General features: G+C 45.9%; 1 long non-coding RNA gene and 1 pseudogene across 1 annotated transcript in view; both read left to right on the top strand.

Moving 5' to 3' along the window:
• LOC126428333 (uncharacterized) overlaps positions 1–22786 on the top strand; it is a 444734-nt gene that overhangs the window by 231801 nt on the left and 190147 nt on the right. The window lies entirely within an intron of this gene.
• Positions 9340–9457, top strand: LOC126428643 (5S ribosomal RNA; annotated as a pseudogene).

Genomic DNA, 22786 nt, shown 5'->3' with positions numbered 1-22786 from the left:
ACTATACAGCATCGCAGGCCTTACCACAGACTTGTAAAGGTTTCCTTTCATTCTGCAGCTAACCTTCTTAGCACACAGTACTCCGCTCAGTTTCCCCCAGTTCATCCATGTACTACTTATTCTGTGCTGTATTTCGGCCCCCACTCCTCCATCACTTAACATGTAATGGCCTAGCTTGACCAGCGTCAGTTGTTCTCCTTGCAGAACAATATAGATCTTTGGCAACCGTCGTACACATATAATTTGTTTTCACCCTCCTAATTCTCATTCCCCTTTCCTCTAGAGCTTTTCTCCACTGTTCAAGCTTGTCTTGAAGTGTCTGCTAGAGTAGACGAAATACAAGACATGACTGCACGCAACGTAACAGGCCGATGACAGCTTAACATGAGGCGGACTGAGTCATGGCAGGTCGAATAGTACCAGACAAGGTACGACGGGTCTACTCCCTTATTCCTACCTAGCGAGAACACATAAGACTAAAATACATTGACCCCCACAAAGGAAATGACCCATTTCCTGATGAGGTATGGCCCATGTGCTGCCCATATACACCGTGTAGGTCTAAAAGAAACTGACATCTATGAATGTTATATTTGAACTAAAGTTGAGTCTTTATCAGAATCCTTATGTCTCAATAACATAGGTGACCAGTTTCAGTTATATTTATGTAACCATCTTCAGAGGATGGTAGGCGGAGCTCTCTTCAGCTGCTATGAAGTCAACTGATCTATCCCTAACTAATCTGTGGACATCACACACATCCATGCCCAAGGCAGGATTCGAACCTGTGACCGTTGCAGCAGTGCGGTTCTGGTCTAACTAATCTGTGGACATCACACACATCCATGCCCAAGGCAAGATTCGAACATGTGACCGTTGCAGCAGTGCGGTTCCGGACTGATGCTCTTAGAACTTCTCTGCCACAGCGGCCAGCTTTTATATTCAAGGAAATCTGAATTGGCAGCGTAATGGAGGTGTAGTGTTACACTCTTCATGCACGATGCTAGCACTAGCGTCTGCTAATATGCTGAAAAACTGGAAAGACTTACACATTTGACGAGGAGATCGATGATGATATTACCCAAATGAATACAAGGCGAACGTTTAAGACCTTGACAGTCCACCTCCTTACATGAGAGGTCAGCGTGTTGACTGCCATGCAGCAGTCCCGGGTTCGATCCCAAGCTAAATCGGAGAGTTTCTCCACTCGGGGACTGGGTGTTGTGTTGTCCTCGTTATCATTTCATCATCATCGATACGCAAGTTGCCCAGTGTGGCCTCAGCTGAAAAGACTTGCTCCTCAGAAAGGGGTGGGACTCTCAGGCATCAGAGCCATACGGCCATTTCATTTCACAGTCCTCGACACACCATTTCTTATATGAGGGCTATTCGGAAAGTAAGGTCAAATTCGTAGCCACATGGAAACCACTGTGAAAACCAAGATTGTTTTACTTGGAATATTTGGCTACACCTTCCAGCTATTTTTCTTCATAATAGCCGCTCGACTTAGACATTTGTTGTAGTGTTCTACCAACTTGCCAGTAGCCTGGTCTCAGATCACAGCCGCCTGTGCTTTCCGCCAGTTCTCTGCGCTCTTTTCCTATTCGTTGTGTGTGCCAAAATGTAGTCTTCACAGCTAGCGGTTCATGTGAGTACAGGTGAAACTCAGGAGGAGTCAAATGCGGGCTGTGTTGTGGGTGACCAAACACTTCCCATGGAAAATGCTGCAGGAGAGTCTCCATTGCCCCTATAGAATACAATCGAGAATTGTCATAAAGAGGTAAACGAATAACCGTTATGCAATGTGGAATGCATGACATCAGGCGAAATCTCTCTCACCAGGCTCTTATACTTTGCAGAGACATCTTTACGCACTCAGTATGTGCTCAGAACCGAAAAGAGCGACATAACGTGATCGATAATGTACCAGAGACACTGCCCAACTCATCCGTGCAAAGCATCATCACATTTTCACTTTGGTTTCCATTTCACTACAGATCTGAAATTACTTTCAGAATAACACTCGTGCAATGCAAATAGCATAGATTACAGATAGAGCAAGGGCAACTCTTGTAAACTGCTGCATTAAATAAGACAATACATCATACATTAAAACTACTACTCCACAGAGGTTAACATAAACTGTTTACAACATGGTTAGATAAATGATGTCCTATTTCTTGATCATTGTGCCTGCAGTGAAATATATCTTGGAAGGACATTGTAAGTAATGTTCCAGAATCACTGCTTAAAACATTTATTGACTATTACGACAGCTGTTTCGGAAGATTTCCATTTTAAAGTACATTTCTGCGAGGTCCTGACGTATGTATAACACCTGGTGTGACTTTAACTGGTGACTGTTCTCGTTATATTTCACGTGAAATTCTAAAATATCGGTTTCACGTCAATTTTTTGCTGTTTTATACAGTATCGCATAACATTTGATATAATACAGGGCGTACATAAAGTCCAGGAACACTTTCCTTATTTATTGCACAAGAACCAAACAGTGTAGAGATATCATACTATAATTGATGTGTCGGCAGCTGGGCCAACACCTTGTAGTTCGAGATGGCTGAAAATGCACGCTAGACTAACGCAGACGGGCGTGAAGTACTGGAACAGGCTACGTAATTAATGCTATGAAGAAAAGTACGTAGCTGGATTAATACTTATCTTTAATCAATCATTGTGGTACATCGCTCTTGACTATACACAGGAGACTTTAATTACAATCACTGTAAGGCTAATGGCGCCTTGCTAGTTCGTAGCCATTAACTTAGCTGAAGGCTATTCTGTCTCTCGGCTAATGAGAGAGAAAGGCTTCGTACATCTAGTAGCTAGCTAGGTCGTCAGTCCAACTGGGACGAGTGCTTGTTCGTATCACGAGACCTGCCTTGTGGTGGCGCTAGGTCTGCGATCACACAGTGGCGACACGCGGGTCCGACATGTACTAAATGGACCGCGGCCGATTTAATCTACCACCTATCAAGTGTGGTGTCTGGCAGTGACACCACAATAATACAACAAAATAATGGCATAAATGATGATAAAATGTTGAAATGCGTGGCTTCTTAAAATGTATTGAATTAATGAGATTAATTTTTCGGCATGAATGACAAGCACAATAAGCTGAGCTATGCCTGGAAATAAGTCCGTATTAGTTCATATTATTGTGCAGGGCGAGGTAGTTTCTTCCTCCGTTGTAGATTTGTGGTTACCCTTCTTTGTAATGCTACGTTTGGTCGTCGTGTTCACCTTCGAAGTGTTGATCGTGTTCCCATTGAGCTTATCGAATCCTCGTAATTTTCCCAAGTACACAGGTGGGCTTCAGTTCTTGTAATTATCGTACTACTTGAAATAACAACTCACACGATCTTTCTGTTAATAAAACAATACTGTATTTTCTAAACGGTGCACATATGAAATACATACTCCTCACTTATTCATAGCGCCCCCAAAATGGCGGTCTACAGTTACTCGCTTAAAAATTCTGTGCTTCTCACTCGTTCACCAGCTGAGAGCGAATCCTTCCTTCCTACTACTGGTACAAGAAAAACTGCTCTGTTTTCTAACAACTGAAAATCAAAAATACCTGAGGTAGACATAGGCTCTATGATGGGCTACCGCTTCATCTTTTCTCCTTGACTTTAAAGAAATGCTGTATCGAGGACTGTGAAATGAAATGGCCGTATGGCTCTGATGCCTGAGAGTCCCACCCCTTTCTGAGGTGCAAGTCTTTTCAGCTGAGGTCACACTGGGCAACTTGCGTATCGATGATGATGAAATGATAACGAGGACAACACAACACTCAGTCCCCGAGTGGAGAAAATCTCCGATTTGGCTTGGGATTGAACCCGGGACTGCTGCATGGCAGTCAACACGCTGACCACTCATGTAAGGAGGTGGACTGTCAAGGCCTTAAACGTTCGCCTTGTATTCATTTGGGTAATATCATTATCCATCTCCTCGTCAAATGTGTAAGTCTTTCCAGTTTTTCAGCATATTAGCAGACGCTAATGCTAGCGTCGTGCATGAAGAGTGTAACACTACACCTCCATTACGCTGCCAATTCAGATTTCCTTAAATATAAAAGCCGGCCGATGTGACAGAGCGGTTCTAAGAGCATCAGTCCGGAACCGCACTGCTGCAACGGTCGCAGGTTCGAATCCTGCCTTGGGCAAGGATGTGTGTGATGTCCACAGGTTAGTTAGGGTTAAGTACTAAGTTCTAGGGGACTGATGACCTCAGATGTTAAGTCCGATAGTGCTTAGAGCCATCTGAACCATTTCTTTTTAAATATAAAAACAAGCGCTCTCTTCCAGTGGAAAAAAAATAATAATTCCGATTTGCATTATCTTTTTGAATAATACTAAAGAAATGTAAGGTGATTTTTCAGCTTACAAGTGGCCACACTCACGACAGTCTTTGGCCTGTACTGAATTAACGAAAGAAACATCCACGAAAGCAATTTTCGCTGATCAAAATATTCGTTGCCCAGGATTAATGAGAGAAAGTAATTACACTCCTGGAAATTGAAATAAGAACACCGTGAATTCATTGTCCCAGGAAGGGGAAACTTTATTGACACATTCCTGGGGTCAGATACATCACATGATCACACTGACAGAACCACAGGCACATAGACACAGGCAACAGAGCATGCACAATGTCGGCACTAGTACAGTGTATATCCACCTTTCGCAGCAAGGCAGGCTGCTATTCTCCCATGGAGACGATCGTAGAGATGCTGGATGTAGTCCTGTGGAACGGCTTGCCATGCCATTTCCACCTGGCGCCTCAGTTGGACCAGCGTTCGTGCTGGACGTGCAGACCGCGTGAGACGACGCTTCATCCAGTCCCAAACATGCTCAATGGGGGACAGATACGGAGATCTTGCTGGCCAGGGTAGTTGACTTACACCTTCTAGAGCACGTTGGGTGGCACGGGATACATGCGGACGTGCATTGTCCTGTTGGAACAGCAAGTTCCCTTGCCGGTCTAGGAATGGTAGAACGATGGGTTCGATGACGGTTTGGATGTACCGTGCACTATTCAGTGTCCCCTCGACGATCACCAGTGTTGTACAGCCAGTGTAGGAGATCGCTCCCCACACCATGATGCCGGGTGTTGGCCCTGTGTGCCTCGGTCGTATGCAGTCCTGATTGTGGCGCTCACCTGCACGGCGCCAAACACGCATACGACCATCATTGGCACCAAGGCAGAAGCGACTCTCATCGCTGAAGACGACACGTCTCCATTCGTCCCTTCATTCACACCTGTCGCGACACCACTGGAGGCGGGCTGCACGATGTTGGGGCGTGAGCGGAAGACGGCCTAACGGTGTGCAGGACCGTAGCCCAGCTTCATGGAGACGGTTGCGAATGGTCCTCGCCGATACCCCAGGAGCAACAGTGTCCCTAATTTGCTGGGAAGTGGCGGTGCGGTCCCCTACGGCACTGCGTAGGATCCTACGGTCTTGGCGTGCATCCGTGCGTCGCTGCGGTCCGGTCCCAGGTCGACGAGCAAGTGCACCTTCCGCCGACCACTGGCGACAACATCGATGTACTGTGGAGAGCTCACGCCCCACGTGTTGAGCAATTCGGCGGTACGTCCACCCGGCCTCCCGCATGCCCACTATACGCCCTCGCTCAAAGTCCGTCAACTGCGCATACGGGTCACGTCCACGCTGTCGCGGCATGCTACCAATGTTAAAGACTGCGATGGAGCTCCGTATGGCACGGCAAACTGGCTGACACTGACGGCGGCGGTGCACAAATGCTGTGCAGCTAGCGCCATTCGACGTCCAACACCGCGGTTCCTGGTGTGTCCGCTGTGCCGTGCGTGTGATCATTGCTTGTACAGCCCTCTCGCAGTGTCCGGAGCAAGTATGGTGGGTCTGACACACCGGTGTCAATGTGTTCTTTTTTCCATTTCCAGGAGTATACATTAAATTCAAATATATTGTCTCGAAAGGAAAGAATAATTTTCCATTTCCTATTTAGAGCTCTCTGGTGATTCAGTACGGATATTTGTTGGTAAACTAAAAATCCGTTCGCGATCAAAAGGTTTACATTAGTAGAAATGCTACAGTTTCTTAAAATATCAGCATTACCATTTAGATTGTCTACTGTGGTTGCTCTAATCAAGCATACTTGATCGTATTTGAATTTCTTACGACGGCGAATGATTTGAGATAGGACACAATGTCAGAAACACATCACTACCAATAAATAAAGCATACTTCTTAAGGCAGAAGATGGAATTCCAACCATTTACACACATCACCTCGGTTCCGAAACTTCCGGAACCTGTACGGAAAATTGGAATAGAGATCAATGTATACATCATTTCCGCCCTTTTTATTGCTCATGAAAACCACACATTGCATTTTGCACCACCATACAACGAGACCGTCAGAGGTGGTGGTCCACATTGCTGCACACACCGGTACCTGTAATACCCAGTAGCATGTCCTCTTGCATTGATGCATGCCTGTATACGTCATGGCATACTATCAACAAGTTCATCAAGGCTGTGTTGGTCCAGATTGTCCCAGTCCTCAACCGCGATTCGGCGTAGATCCCTCAGAGTGGTTGCTGAGTAATGTCGTCCATAAACAGCCCTTTTCAATCTATTCCAGGCATGTTCGATTGGGTTCATGTCTGGAGAACATGCTGCCATCTCTATTCGAGCAATGTCGTTATCCTGAAGGAAGTCATTCACAAGATGTGCCCGATGGGGACGCGAATTGTCGTCCATGAAGACCAATGCCTCGCCAATATGCTGCCGATATGGTTGCACTATCGGTCGGAGGATGGCATTCACGTATCGTACAGCCGTTACGGAGCCTTTCATGACCACCAGCGGCGTACGTTTGCCCCACATAATGTCACACCAATACAGTAGGCAACCTACACCTTCCTGCACTCGCTGGACAGTGTGTCTAAGGCGTTCAGCGTTACTGTGTTCCCCCCAAACACGTCTCCGACGATTGTCTGGTTGAAGAGAAAGTGATGAGAAGCGAACGTGATGCCAATACTGAGGTGTCCATTCGGCATATAATTGGGCCCATCTGTACCGCACTGCATGGTGTCGTGGTTACAAAAATGGAACTCGCCATTGACATCATGAGTGAAGCTGGGCATCGTGCAGCCCATTGCGCAAACTTTGTGTCGTAACACGACGTCCTGTGGCTGCACGAAAAGCATTATTCAACATTGTGGCGTTGCTGTCGGGGTTCCTCCAAGCCATAATCCGTAGGTAGCGGTCATCCACTGCAGTAGTAGCCCTTTGGCGGCCTGAACGAGGCATGTCATCGCAGTGGCTAGCATACTGGACTCGCATTCGGGAGGACGACGGTTCAATCCTGCGTCCGGCCATCCTGATTTCGGATTTCCCTGATTTCCCTAAATCGCTCCAGGCAAATGCCGGGATGGTTCCTTTGAAAGGGTACAGCCGGCTTCATTCCCTGTCGTTCCCTAATCCGATGAGACCGATGACCTCGCTGTCTGGTCTCCTCCCCCAAACAGTCCAATCCAATCCAATCCAATCCATGTCATCGACAGTTCCTGTCTCTCTGTGTCTCCTCCATGTCCGAACAACATCACTTTGGTTCACTCCGAGACGCCTCGACACTTCCCTTGTTGAGAACCCTTCCTGGCACGAAGTCACAATGCGGACGCGATCTAACCGCGGTATTGACCGTCTAGGCATGGTTGAACTACAGACTACACGAGCCGTGTACTTCCTTCCTGGTGGAATGACTGGAACTGATGGGCTGTCGGATCCCCTCCGTCTAAGAGGCGCTCCTCATGCATCGTTGCTTACGTTTTTGGGTGGGTCTAGTGACATCTCTGAACAGCCAAAGGGATTGTGCCTGTGATACAAAACCCACAGTCAACGTCTAACTTCAGGAGTTCTGGGAACTGGGGCGATGCAAAACTTCTTTGTTGATGTGTGTATTTGACAAAAAAAAGTTGTTGTTCTACATCACCTTCTGCAAGCTGGAGGTCTGTAAATAATGTGTTTTCATTATTAACAATGTAGGAAAAGACAGACTGCTAACATAAAGAAGACAGGCACAATTAACAGACATTAACACAAAGCCTTCGGCCATAGCCTTCATCGGTAAAAGAGAGACACACATCATTCACACACATACGCAAGCACAACTCAAGCACACACGACCGTCAACTCCAGCATCTTTTTCAAGGTAACTAGCAATCTGTTTTTTTCCTACATTGTTGATATTCCTACCTGGAGTTTCCATTGTTTGTTTTCATTGTTAACAATCTTCAAAAAGTTAAAATCTGTGTGAAATCTTATGGGACTTAACTGCTAAGGTCATCAGTCCCTAAGCACTTCTTAACATAAATTATCCTAAGGACATGCCCGAGGGAGAACTCGAACCTCCGCCGGGACCAGCCGCACAGTCCACGACTGCAGCGCCATAGACTACTCGGCTAACTATCTTCCTTTGCATTTCACATGTTTTGCTATAGAATCATTTAAAGAAATCATCAGATGCCTGCATTATATCCTCTGTGGTAAACACCACTTTTAATCATCCAAGGCTGCAGTACTGGAATAGCCGCACATGATATTTTCGTAAGCGCCAGACTGCACACTATTGCACACGTGTCGTTCGTCTACTGCCGTACATTACCGAACCCGTGCTGACAAAGTGACATATACGTCCATCAGTTCTCAATATACTCCCAAACCTGATTGCCCGAACGGGTCTTTTGTATCATATGTCGTCGTGAAACCCTACATTGCGCACTGTGTTCCCGCGTAATGGAGTTCGCAGTGAAGCGCTCGGCTTCATCCCACACACCCTGCTCCTGACGCAGTAGTCTGACCAGACACAATGGCGATGCGCGTTAATTACTGCGCCCGCACTGGCTGTCATGGCGGCTGCCGTGCGACGGAAATGTCCTCCGTCAAAGCCGTCCAAATGCAGTGTCAGCTGCCACCTGTCACCCGTCAGCTGCCGCGCCGTGAATGCAGCCCTCACATCTGGCGCGACACAGCGTTTATTCCATGATACATCCAATTTGAGGCCTTTTTACAATTTTCATAATACGCTCTAAGATAAAAAAAAAGGATGCACCACGAAGGAATTATTCTAATGGGACAGAAATCGGTAGATTTGATGTACTCGTACATGTACAGACAAACAAATAATTACAATTTCAGAAAAACTTAATTCAAGAGAAAGAGCTTCCCAAATTGATCAAGTCAGTAACGCACTTGTTCACCTCTGACACTTATGCAAGCTGAATTCGCCTTGGGACTGGTTGATAGAGCTATTGGGTGTCCTGCTAAGGGTTGGGCAACAGCCTTGCCGCAGTGGAAACACCGGTTCCCGCCAGATCATCAAAGTTAAGCGCTATCGGGTGTGGCATGCACTCGGATGGGTGACCATCCGGGACACCATGCGCTGTTGTCATTTTTAGAGGTGCACTCAGCCTCGTGATGCCAACTGAGGAACTAATCGACCGCATAGTAGCGGCTCCGGTCAAAGAAAAGCAACATAAGGACCGGGAGTGCGGTGTGCTGACCACCTATCCGCATCCTCATCTGAGGATGACTCGGCGGTCAAACGGTCCCGATGGACTACTTGTGGCCTGAAGACGGAGTGCTGCTAAAGCTTATCGTGCCAAATTCTGTCCAAATGGCACGTTAGATCCTTAAAATCCCAAGTAGGTTGGAGGGCCTTCCCATGATACTCCAAACGTTGGTTGGTTTGACATCTTCAACTTTTGTAGTCCAGTCTTCCTCAGTTGCGTGTAATATTACGGTATATTGATAATTTTATTTATGGACCGTCTGACAGCAACTGAATAAAACACAATTTTAGTGCCATACGCGTTTCGCCTTTATTTTCTGCAAGGCATCATCAGTGGCTTGGAATATGTACATATGTTAGCTATTTTATTTACATTTTTGTCACTGTGCCTATAGGTTATAAACAGTTCTGGTGGTTGGTATTTCCTATTAAGTAGTAATGTTTTGAACTGTACTTACAGGTTGCGTGGACAGTTTCTTACATATTACGCTCCTGTTGCATTTTTGGTGTTGTTCTTCTTCTTATGAACGCCAATTTGCGTTTTTTTTCCACATTCCACAGCACTATGCACTGAACGCTTATTTTAATGCAATGTTTTGGTTTCTGTTGCCGACTGTGAAATGTTTTTGCCAAAGATCGAATATTATTGCCAAACTTATGAGTGTAACTATAGAAGTATCTGTGGTCTGTTCATGTATGCATTTGTGTGTGCGTTTGCATATGTGTGTGCGTGTGTGAGTGTTTTTTGGTGTGATATTAATTTAATTTAATTTTTTAATTTTTTTATTTTTTTTATTTTTTTTGTCCTGTGTGTGTGTGTGTGTGTGTGTGTGTGTGTGTGTTTTGGTGTGATATATATTTTTTGTGCTGTGTGTGTGTGTGTGTGTGTGTGTGTGTGTGTGTGTGTGTGTGTGTGTGTGTCTGTCTGTATTTTGGTGCTCTATAATTTTTTTGGGGGGGGGGGGCTGTGTATGTGTGTGTGTGTGTGTGTGTGTGTGTGTGTGTGTCCAGATGGTGTGGGGAAGCGTTTTTTTTTTGTTTTATGTTATCATTTCCTTTATTAAATGTAGTAGGGAGCCTGTGCTGATGTGTGTTTGTTCATTTATCACATGTTTGTTTTCTGCTATGGCTTTCTGGATGTGGAAGTTTTCTTGCATTTATATAAGATGTTTGTCATGGTTGCTTATTCTCATTATTTTCATTTCTTGTTCCATGTTTGTAGGATGATGGTTGTGATGTTTTTAATGCTCTGCAAATGTGGAGTGGTTTGTTTCATACTTCCAACATCTGATATGTTCTTTGTATCTTGTCTCAAAATTCCTGCATGTCATGCCTATGTATACTGCATCACAACTTTGACATTCAAGTTTATATATTCCTGATTGTTGGAATTTGTCCCTCTTGGTAACTGGCAGGCTTAGGTGTGATTGAAGGGTTTGCCCAGGCGAAACGCGTATGGCACTAAAATTGTGTTTTATTCAGTTGCTGTCAGACGGTTCATAAGTAAAAATTATCAATATACCGTTGGTTGGTTTGTTTACAAGAGGGGGAGGGACCAAACTGCTAGGTCATCGGTCCCTCGTTTGGATTAAAATAATTCCACGAGGGTGGGAGTAAAATAATTGAGACATCCAAAACACAGCTGGAAACCACAAGAATGACAGAGGGGCAAAAAACACAAAAATGGACAAAATCGGACAAGAAAACCACAGAGAGACGCAAGAAACACGTAGAACAGATCAAAACAGGAGAGCATATTAGCATGGCTGGCTGACCATGAGAATAAAAAGGAGAAGCCAACCACTCTGCAACACATTAAAACCTCCATCCTAAACGCACTAGGGTGGGGGACACAAAGGGACAGAGGACATGTGCTAAAACTTAGGTCAAATGATAAAACGCATCCTGAGGAATAAAACGAAAAACTAAATCTGTTATTGAGACATTGTCGCCCAACACTGAAGGCAGGGTGCTGGGAAAGTTAAAAGTCCACCGCAGAGTGGCTAAAAGTGGGCAGTCCAGCAAGAGGTGGACGACCGTCATTTGTGAACCACGGCGACACCGAGATGGGTCGCCACAACAGAGGAGGTAACCCACGTATGCCCAATGTGGAGCCGGAAGAGGACAACTGATTCCCTGCGAGAGGACTGCATGGAAGACTTCCACACATTCGTAGTCTCCTTAATGACACATAGTTTGTTTCGGTTACTGTTACGCCATTCCATCTCTCAAAGCCGAAAAGCCCTTCGGCTGAAGACAGAACGCAGGTCAGTTTCAGAGAAGCCCATCTCCAGGTGCTACCTGGGAATGTTATGTCTCCTGGGGTCCACACAAACACCACTAAACAACAGAACCATTCCAGGGCACAGAGGGACTCCTGAATCGACGCTACCAAAGGATAGCGGGGGTAGCACTGGTCGATAGCTTGGAGGCTACTCAATGAGCCAGTACACAGAAGAAATGACTCGCAAGGCCATGGGTGGATGTGTTCAAGATATGGTCTCCAGCTCTGCAGTAAAACACGGCAACCATATGGCAACGAGTGCTGTTCAATATGCTCTCCATTAACGTACGCAAAGCCTACGTGACCATCAGCCATTCAGCCATCGGTGTAAAGCACTTCATGGCCACGGTACATGTCGAGAATTGAGAGGAAGTGATAGCAAAGAGCCACAGGGTTAACGGAGTCCTTAGGGCCATGTGAAAGGTACAGAAGAATCTGCGGCCTAGGTGTACACCATGGAGGCGCACGTGAATGGACCTCGAGGAGAGGTTGTAACGGTAAGGTCTCCAGATCGCACACGAACCGCAATTGTAAGACCTGACCTAGGCCGCTGATGCGGGAGATGAACCTCCGTGGTTGGGAAAAGGAGATGGCAATTCGGATGCGCAGAAAAACTATGAACATGTGCAATGTAACTGGCGAGCAGTTGTGCACGCCTAACCTCCAATGGAGGGACTTCAGCCTCCACCAGGATACTAGTCACCAGACGCGTCCTAAAAGCTCCCGTAGCTAGACGAACGCCACAGTGGTGGACTGGGTCGAGTAAACGCAACGCTGAGGGCGCCGCCGAACCTTAAAAAAGAGTCCAACAGTCAAGGCGGGATTGAACAAGGGCTTTGTAGAGCTGCAGAAGGGTAGAGCGATCTGCACCCCAGTTGATGTTGCTCAGATAGCGGAGGGCATTGAGGTGCTGCCAGCACTTCCACTTAAACGAAGGTGAGGAAGCCAAGTCAAATGGGCGTCGAAAACCAGTCCTAAAAATCGATATGTCCTCACTAAAATGAGTGGATCGTTATTAAAGTTCTGGTTCTGGATGAACGGAGCGACGCTGACAGAAATGCATGACACACGACTTCGCAGCAGAAAACTGGAAGCTGTAGACTAGAGCCCATGACTGTGCCGCCGCTCGGAAACACCAGAACTGGAGGAGCAGTATGAAATGCAGAAGTCGTCCACATACAGAGAAGGTGAGACTGACAGCCCTACAGCTGCTGCTAGACCATTAACAGCCACTAAAAATAGAGAGACACTCAATACAGAGCCATGCGGAACACCATTCTACTGAATACAGGCAGAACTATGGGAGGCACCAACTTGGAAAGTATGGAGCAACAGGGAGTTTTGGATAAAAATCGGGAGTGGGCCCCAGAGACCCCACTCATACAATGTGGCAAGGATATGATGTCGCCGTGTCGTATGCTTTACGAAAGTCAAAAAAGACGGCAACCAGATGTTGGCGTCTGGAAAAGGCAGTTCGGATGGCACACTCTAGGGTCACAGGATTATCAGTGGTAGAGCGACCTTGGCGGAAGCCACCCCGACATGGAACCAGCAGGTCACGTGACTCCAGGACCTAACCCAACTGCCGACATACCATAGGTTCCAGCAGCTTACAAAGAAAGTTGGTGAGGCTGATGGGTCGGTAGCGATCCACATCGAGCGGGTTTTGACTGGGTTTCAGCCCTGGAATGATGGCGCTCTCCCACCATTGCGATGGAAAGACGCCATCGCACCAGCTCCAGTTGAAGGTGACGAAGAGATGTCGCTTGTGGTCAGACGAGAGATGTTTAACCATCTATGGATCCAAACCAGCCCAGAAGCTGAGTCAGGACAATGTGCAAGGGCGCTGAGGAGCTTCCACTCTGTAAATAGGGCGTTTTAGGGTTCACTGTGGCGTGTAGTGAACGAGAGGACTTCCCATCCACCGTTTGAGGGTGCGAAAGGATGGGTGGTAGTTCTCCGTCGCAGAGGCTCGAACATAGTGCTCAGCAAAGTGCTCGGCAATCGCATTTGCCTCAGTAGATAACGCGCTGTGTTAATTCCACAGGCACCTGTTGGGGTCTGGTACCCAAAAAGACGTCCGATCTTCGTCCAGGTTTGGGAAGGTGAAGTATGGCACCCAGTGGTCGACACATACCTCTCCCAAAACTCTTGTTTCCGTCGTTCTATAAGCTGGTGAACGCGGGCACGGGGCTGCTAAAAGGCTAATAGGCGCTCTAGGGAGGGTGCCGCGTAGGTCGCTGTAGAGCTCGCCAACGCTCTGTAATTGCCTCAGCGACTTCCAACGACCACCCAAGGACTGTCTTTCGTCGGGGGCACCCTAAAGAACGAGGGATCGCGTTTTCCGCCGCAAGAACGATCGTTGTAGTGTCCCGCTCAACGATATCATCGATGGCACCATGTGGGGGAGATTCAGCAGTGACAGCAGAACCGATGGCCTCCCAGTCTGCCTTGTTTAATGCACATCTGGGTCGGCGTCCCTGGGCATGGCGCTGGGGGAGTGACAGAAAGATGGGGAAGTGGTCACTACCACACAGGTCGTCATGTGCCCTCCAGTGGATAGATGGAAGCTGCAAATTGATAAATCAATGGCCGAATGTCCGGCCCCGGTAGCTGAGTGGTCAGCGTGACGGAATGTCAATCCTAAGGTCCCGGGTTCGATCCCCGGCTGGGTCGGAGAATTTCTCCGCTCAGGGACTGGGTGTTGTGTTGTCCTAATCATCATCATTTCATCCCCATCGACGCGCAGGTCGCCCAAGTGGCGTCAAATCGAAAGACCTGCACCAGGCGAACGGTCTACCCGACGGGAGGCCTTAGCCACACGACATTTCATTTCAATGGCCGAATATGTGCCATGTGCCACACTGAAATGTGTACGGACCCCTGTATTTAAGAGGCAGAGGTCGAGTTGTGACAGTAGACTTTCGACCTCCCTACCTCGGCCAGTAAGCATGGCACCACCCCACAAGGCGCTAAAATCTCCGAAAAGTGGGAGAGGTTTACGGAGTTGATCAATTAGTGCAGCCAAAACGTTCAGCGGTACTGCACCATCTGGAGGAACATACACATTGCAGACTGTTATTTCCTGTGTCGTCCTTATCCTGACAGCCACAGCTTCAAGAGGGGTTTGAAAGGGGTTAGGCTCACTACATACTGCGTTCAGGACATGGACGGAAATTCCACCTGACACACTATTATAGTCGCTACAGTTCCTGTGATATGCCTTATAGCCGCGAAGGTCAGGGGTCCGCATTTCCGGCAACCAGTTTTCCTGAAGGATAATGCAGAAAACAGCAAACATAAACATAGCCAGAGCCTTGCAGACAAACAAAAATTACGCGAAGCGAAATGTAGTGTGAGGAGGGCTATGCGAGAGACGTTCAATGAATTCGAAAGTAATGTTCTATGTACTGACTTGGCAGAAAATCCTAAGAAATTTTGGTGTTATGTCAAAGCGGTAGGTGGATCAAAACAAAATCTCCAGACACTCTGTGACCAAAATGGTACTGAAAAAGAGGATGACAGACTAAACGCCGAAATAATAAATGTCTTTTGCCAAAGCTGTTTCACAGAGGAAGACTGCACTGTAGTTCCTTCTCTAGATTGTCGCACAGATGACAAAATGGTAGATATCGAAATAGAGGGATACAGAAACAATTAAAATCGCTCAAAAGAGGAAAGGCCGCTGGACCCGATGGGATACCAGTTCGATTTGACAAAGAGTACGCAAAGGAACTTGCCCCCCTTCTTGCAGCGGTGTACCGTAGGTCACTAGAAGAGCGTAGCGTTCCAAAGGATTGGAAAAGGGCACAGGTCATCCCCGTTTTCAAGAAGGGACGTCGAACAGATGTGCAGAACTATAGACCTACATTTCTAACGTCGATCAGTTGTAGAATTTTGGAACACGTAATATGTTCAAGTATAATCACATTTCTGGGGACTAGAAATCTACTCTGTAGGAATCAGCATGGGTTTCGAAAAAGACAGTCATGTGAAACCCAGCTCGCGCTATTCGTCCACGAGACTCATAAGGCCATAGACACGGGTTCACAGGTAGATGCCGTGTTTCTTGACTTCCGCAAGGCGTTCGATACAGTTCCCCACAGTCGTTTAATGAACAAAGTAAGAGCATACGGGCTATCAGACCAATTGTGTGATTGGATTGAAGAGTTCCTGGATAACAGAACGCAGCATGTCATTCTCAATGGAGAGAAGTCTTCCGAAGTAAGAGTGATTTCAGGTGTGCCGCAGGGGAGTGTCGTAGGACCGTTGCTGTTCACAATATACATAAATGAAATTGTGGATGACATCGGAAGTTCACTGAGGCTTTTTGCAGATGATGCTGTGGTGTATCGAGAGGTTGTAGCAATGGAAAATTGTACTGAAATGCAGGAGGATCTGCAGCGAATTGACGCATGGTGCAGGGAATGGCAATTGAATCTCAATGTAGACAAGTGTAATGTGCTACGAATACATAGAAAGATAGATCCCTTATCATTTAGCTACAAAATAGCAGGTCAGCAACTGGAAGCAGTTAATTCCATAAATTATCTGGGAGTACGCTTTACGAGTGATTTAAAATGGAATGATCATATAAAGTTGATCGTTGGTAAAGCAGATGCCAGGCTGAGATTCATTGGAAGAATCCTAAGGAAATGCAATCCGAAAACAAGGGAAGTAGGATACAGTACGCTTGTTCGCCCACTGCTTGAATACTGCTCAGCAGTGTGGGATCCGTACCAGATAGGGTTGATAGAAGAGATAGAGAAGATCCAACGGAGAGCAGCGCGCTTCGTTACAGGATCATTTAGTAATCGCGAAAGCGTTACGGAGATGATAGATAAACTCCAGTGGAAGACTCTGCAGAAGAGACGCTCAGTAGTTCGGTACAGTTTTTTGTTGAACTTTCGAGAACATACCTTCACCGAAGAGTCAAGCAGTATACTGCTCCCTCCTACGTATATCTCGCGAAGAGACCATGAGGATAAAATCCGAGAGATTAGAGCCCACACAGAGGCATACCGACAATCCTTCTTTCCACGAACAATACGAGACTGGAATAGAAGGGAAAACCGATAGAGGTACTCAAGGTACCCTCCGCCACACACCGTCAAGTGGCTTGCGGAGTATGGATGTAGATGTAGATGTAGATAGAAAGCAGGTGTAAAGCTTAACAGTTGCCATAGCTCAGCCAGGTGGTGGAAAAAACCGCCGCAATTCCAAGGATTACGTGACCACGAGACTGGGAAGGCATGATACACTGAATGAGGTAGTCTACGCCTCAGGGTCACCTGCTGCCACCAGATGAGTAGCTCAGCGATCGACACCCATTGGGTCTGAGGCCCCGGCGAGATCTAGGTCCTCCGCAGACATCACAATCGCCACCTCGTGCTCAGACAATTTAATAACTAACGGCTGCAAAACACTAATGCGAATTCTTTACAGACGAATGGAAAAACTGGTAGAAGCCGACCTCGAGGAAGATCAGTTTGGATTCCGTAGAAATGTCGGAACACGTGAGGCAATACTGACCCTACGACTTATCTTAGGAGATAGGGTAGGGAAAGATAAACCTAATGTTTCTAGCATTTGTAGACTTAGAGAAATTTTTTGACACTGTTGACTGGAATACATGATTTCACATTCTGAAGGTGGCGGGGGTAAAATACAGGGAGCGAAAGGCTATTTACAATTTGTACAGAAACCAGATGGCAGTTATAAGAGTCGAGGGACATGAAAGGGAAGCAGTGGTTAGGAAGGGAGTGAGACAGGGATGTAGCCTACCCCCGATGTTATTTAATCTGTATATTGAGCAAGCAGTAAAGGAAACAAAAGAAAAATATGGAATAGGAAGTAAAGTCCATGGAGAAGAAATAAAAATTTTCAGGTTCGCCAATGACATTGCAATTCTGTCAGAAACAGCAAACGACCTGGAAGGGCAGGTTGAACGGAATGGACAGTGTCTTGAAAGGAGTATATAAGATTAATATCAACAAAAGCAAAACGAGGATAATAGAATGTAGTCGAATTAAGACGGGTGATGCTGAGGGAATTAGATTAGGAAATGAGACACTTAAAGTAGTAAAGGAGTTTTGCTATTTGGGGAGTAAAATAACTGATGATAGTCGAAGTAGAGACGATATAAAATGTAGACTGTCAATGGCAAGAAAAGCGTTTCTGAAGAAGAGAAATTTGCTAACGTCAATTATAGACTTAAGTGTCGGGAAGTCTTTTCAGAAAGTAATTGTAAGGAGTGTAGCTATGTATGGAAGTGAAACATGGACGATAAATAGTTTGGAAAAGAAGAGAATAGAAGCTTTTGAAACGTGGTGCTACAGAAGAATGCTGAAGATTAGATGAGTAGATCATGTAACTAATGAGGAGGTTTGTGTTGTATTGTATGTTAACCGGGGACCTAGAAACGACGGAGAGGCTCCATCCCCCCCGCAGCCGCAGTAGTCCACAACCCCACAACGACTACCGCAGTCCACTGCACCCCTCTGTTAGGGGTTATTGTGCGGTTAGGCCCCCGGTGGACCCCCCAGGGAACGTCTCACATCAGACAAGTGTAGCCCCTATGTTTGCGTGGTAGAGTAATGGTGGTGTACGCGTACGTGGAGAACTTGTAATCGCCGACATAATGTAACTGAGGCGGAATAACGGGAACCAGCCCTCATTCGCTGAGGCAGATGGAAAACCGCCTAAAAACCAACCACAGACTGGCCGGTTCGACGGAACTCGAGACAAATCCGCCGGGCGGATTCGTGCCGGGGACCAGGCGCTGCTTCCCGTCCGGAAAGCCGTGCGTGAGACCGCACGGCCAACCTGGCCTGCTTAATGAGGAGGTACTAAGTCGAATTGGGGAAAAGAGGAGTTCGTGGCACAACTTACCTAGAAGAAGGGATCGGTTGATAGGACATGTTCTGAGTCATCAAGGGATCACCAATTTAGTACTGGTGGGCAGCGTGGAGGGTAAAAATCGTAGAGGGAGGCCAAGAGATAAATACACTAAGCAGATTCAAAACGATGTAGGTTGCAGTAGGTACTGGGAGATGAAGAAGCTTGCACAGGATAGAGTAGCATGGAGAGCTGCATCAAACCAGCCTCAGGACTGAAGACCACAACAACAGCAACAACAACAGTAACAGTTATAAACCACACCGCGAAAAAGCACGCGTGTTCGAATGCAACGTTGTGTCAAAATTTAAAAACAATCAATGAAAAATTGGAGAATCTCGATTTTGAACAAACGAATATATATATATATATATATATATATATATATATATATATATATGTGTGTGTGTGTGTGTGTGTGTGTTTATAATATTACTTGAAAATACAGCTCTTTGCACAGGTAAAAAATTTTCAACTTTACCTAGGTTTCAACTGCTCTAAGGCAGCCTTCATCAGAAGTAAAAAATTTTTACATTACATAGAGTAAATAGTTATGAAATGGTTTAGAGTAACAGTGCTCATGTTAAAGATAAAAATACTCGTATATTTGTACATTATAAAATTTTCCTAGGAATGCACAACTTGATTAAGACGCGCCGCTAAGGGTCGCGTGTGCGGCCGGCACTGTAAGCAGCATATATATATGTGTGTGTGTATGTGCGTGTAAGTTAATGAGAGCGCTCGCGAGCGAGCGCTCTTGTGTGTGTGTGTGTGTGTGTGTGTGTGTGTGCGCGTGGGTGCGCGTGAGTTCGTGTGTGTGTGTGTGTGTGTGTGTGTGTGTGTGTGTGTGTGTGTATGTGTGTAGACATTGGTGTCTTTTTCCATTTTATCTCGGATCTTTAGAACAATTTGAAACAATTATTTGAGTTTAGTCATGCTAGTATTTCCATACTTTCAAACTTAATTTGTATATCAAGTATTGCAGTACCAAAGTTGAGCAACTACGAGTATGATGGGTGTGACTCGTTTCCTGGCAGACCGGTAGGCTGTGTGCTACAGTAGGCTCCAGGAGGCCCTCCCTTCTGGGGAAACATTTGCCCTTTTTCTTTTTTGCTGTTCACCACCGCTGCTCCGCCAACCCACCCTACACCGCAGCAGCCGCTGCCGCCGCCCTCGGTATTGGCCAGCCAGCAGCCAGAGCTACGGCGCGCGCAGGAATGCTGCGCGGGCCGGCCTATGCAGATCGATGTGCAGGGGCAGCGCAGGCAACCTCAGCTTGCGGTCTGCTCGCCTCGCGTCTGTTGTGCACCAGAGCACACGATCCACAGAGACAAGCAAGTCGCTGCGCGAGCCGCTGTCCATAACAGCAGCCAGGGGTGAAGACGTAGGAAGGTTGCGTCTTCACTCCCCCCCCCCCCTCCTCCTCCCCCCACCTCCCCCGGCCCTGCAGATACACTACTCGCCATTAAAATTACTACACCAAGAAGAAATGCAGAACGGGTGTTCATTGGACAAATATATTATACTAGAACTGACATGTGATTACATTTTCACGCAATTTGGGTGCATAGATACTGAGAAATCAGTACCCAGAGCAACCACCTCTGGACGTAATAACGGCCTTGATACGCCTGGGCACGGAGTCAAACAGAGCTTGGATGGCGTGTACAGGTACAGCTGCCCAAGCAGCTTCAACACGATACCACAGTTCATCAAGAGCACCAACGCGAGCCGCAGCACGGCTCAATGTTCAGCACAGGATCGTTTTCAGTTGCTTACCAGAGCACGCCGCTGCCCTTGCATTGGTTCGCTGGAGGGAGCATTCAAGCCAGAACTATTTGCACAGTCACGATATGACCTTACTTGTCGTCAACAAGAAAGCCGACTTGGTTTGTGAGTCTACAGCCAGTAACGGCAAACAAGAACGACTTCACTAAGCCAAGACAGAAAGTGAAACGCGCGCCATTAAGATACAAGAAGCGAGTTTTCCAACTGCAGACAAAGTGTGTGCCGATTACAAAGTTCGAGGGAGATTAAATTGCATTCCGGACCTGCTTTGCAGAAGGTTAAAATTCGTTCTGGTAACAGTTCCTTATCCTGTAGCTAAGCCGCTTCTTTACAGTAGTCTTTCTTCAACGAGTGCAAGTCCCGTAAGGAATTCAGGAGGAGATCTGTGATGTTTAGAAGGTAGGCGGAAGTAAAGTTGTCAGGACAGGTCGTAAATCGTGCCTCTATTCTTCAGTCAGTAAAACTGTTGTGCGCGAAGTGAAGCGGCTTCAGGTTTGAATCTCAGTGCGCCCTCACAGTTTTAATCTGACAGGAAGTTTCATATCAGGTAGCATTCATTCTGTAAGGCGAGTTAAATTCCGTAAGATCGATGTTTTCGGAAACAATGACAATTACGAAGAAAATTTATTTTTCTTCCAAGTAGGTCATAATGTTTTAACTCAGAACATGTCCAGGTATTCTGATATAAATCCGTAACACCTCACCCACGATTCTTTAAAGAACCGGACTCCCATTTATAATATAGTTTCAAGTGTGTGATTACTTTAGACTGGAGTTAATGCGATAAATATTTGACATTAAACCTTCCAGGATGAAGAAGCAAAACACTAAATGTGTTGATTTTCTTAGTTCCAGAGACATGCTGACGAATTCGCCTGGCACTGTTAAAACGACAGATGAATCTGGGTCCTTTCAATAAAAATCCGAGTACCTTAAGAAGAATTTAGGATTATTCGTATTTTTCTAAAAACCTAGTTGTTCTCCGGAACTATGTGTCGCACAATGATATAATTTTGTAATTATCTTTTGTGGTGTGGATGAATACTGTCTGATAATTTCGTAGCGAATGCAGTTAGTAGTAAGGAAATAATAAATTAAAACATTCCATGATGATTGTACCTTCAGTCAGGCGGGGTTGAGTAGACTCACTGAGTGATCTCAGAGTGCTGAGACTGGAAGGGTTTGCTCGAGAATATAAATTCCAGCAGCATCACTGGTGAGCAGATGCTGATCACCTTGCCGTTTGCTACCAGACAGACGCAAAGTGGATTAGGTTTGTTTTGTTTTGGGCTGGGAAGGCTTATTCTATATTCGCAGCTGTCCACCATATCTGATGGAACGTTCACTATCCGCTACCTGCGACCCGTCCAATATCCTAGGCAAGGTCAGCTACTTTGACTTTTAGTTACAAAGAAGCATGGAATTACAGAATGGCAAGAGCAAAAGTCTACTCAAAATATAGATCAATCAATCAAGTTACGTAGAGGTAATATTACAGTAGATTGCCTCGCCTTTGCAGATCATCTGGCAATTTTAACTAGGGATATAACCACAGCTCAAAAACAAATTGAAGTTCTTAAAGAAGCTGTGGAAAAAGTAGGACTACAAATATGATTCGAAAAACAAAGCCGGAATGTATGACATGCAACAAACAAGTACTAAAATTTTTAAACGCGAAATATGGAAAAATAAAAAGGGTTTCTCAATTTAAATACTTGGAGCAAATCATACAAGGAAACGGTCTGGAAAAAGCCGCAAACAAATGTCGCTGCATTCACATTAACACAATATATACATAATAAAAATCACATTCTGAATTCAATAAACTTAGTCATTACAGCACTGTAATCAAACCTGAATGCCTTTATCGATCAGAAACTTTAATTTTAAGCAGGAGGGATAGTGAAGAAATTGAAAAGAAAGAAAGAAATATTATTAGGAAAATATTAGGGCCCAAAATTACTGAGGGAGAAACTTGTAGGCCGAGAAGGAAATAGAAGAACCCACAGACATACATGGTAACATGAGAAAACAAACACTTAAATTTTATGGCCGCATTAAGAGAATGGTACCCACTAGGGTGCCAAGACAAATATTAGAATTCTACGACTTCAGAAGTAAGGCCAAACCTTAGCCAATTAAATGGATTGCTGTGAATATGGAGGAACTTAATGTAGCCAGTATAACTCTAGCAGACGTAACAGATAGAAACACATCCAGACAAAAGATATTTGATTGGA

This window comes from Schistocerca serialis, chromosome 12, assembly GCF_023864345.2.
Source record: "Schistocerca serialis cubense isolate TAMUIC-IGC-003099 chromosome 12, iqSchSeri2.2, whole genome shotgun sequence".
Lineage (NCBI taxonomy): Eukaryota > Metazoa > Arthropoda > Insecta > Orthoptera > Acrididae > Schistocerca > Schistocerca serialis.
Note: the sequence above shows the minus strand (reverse complement) of the source record. Positions and strands in the feature narration are given on the sequence as shown.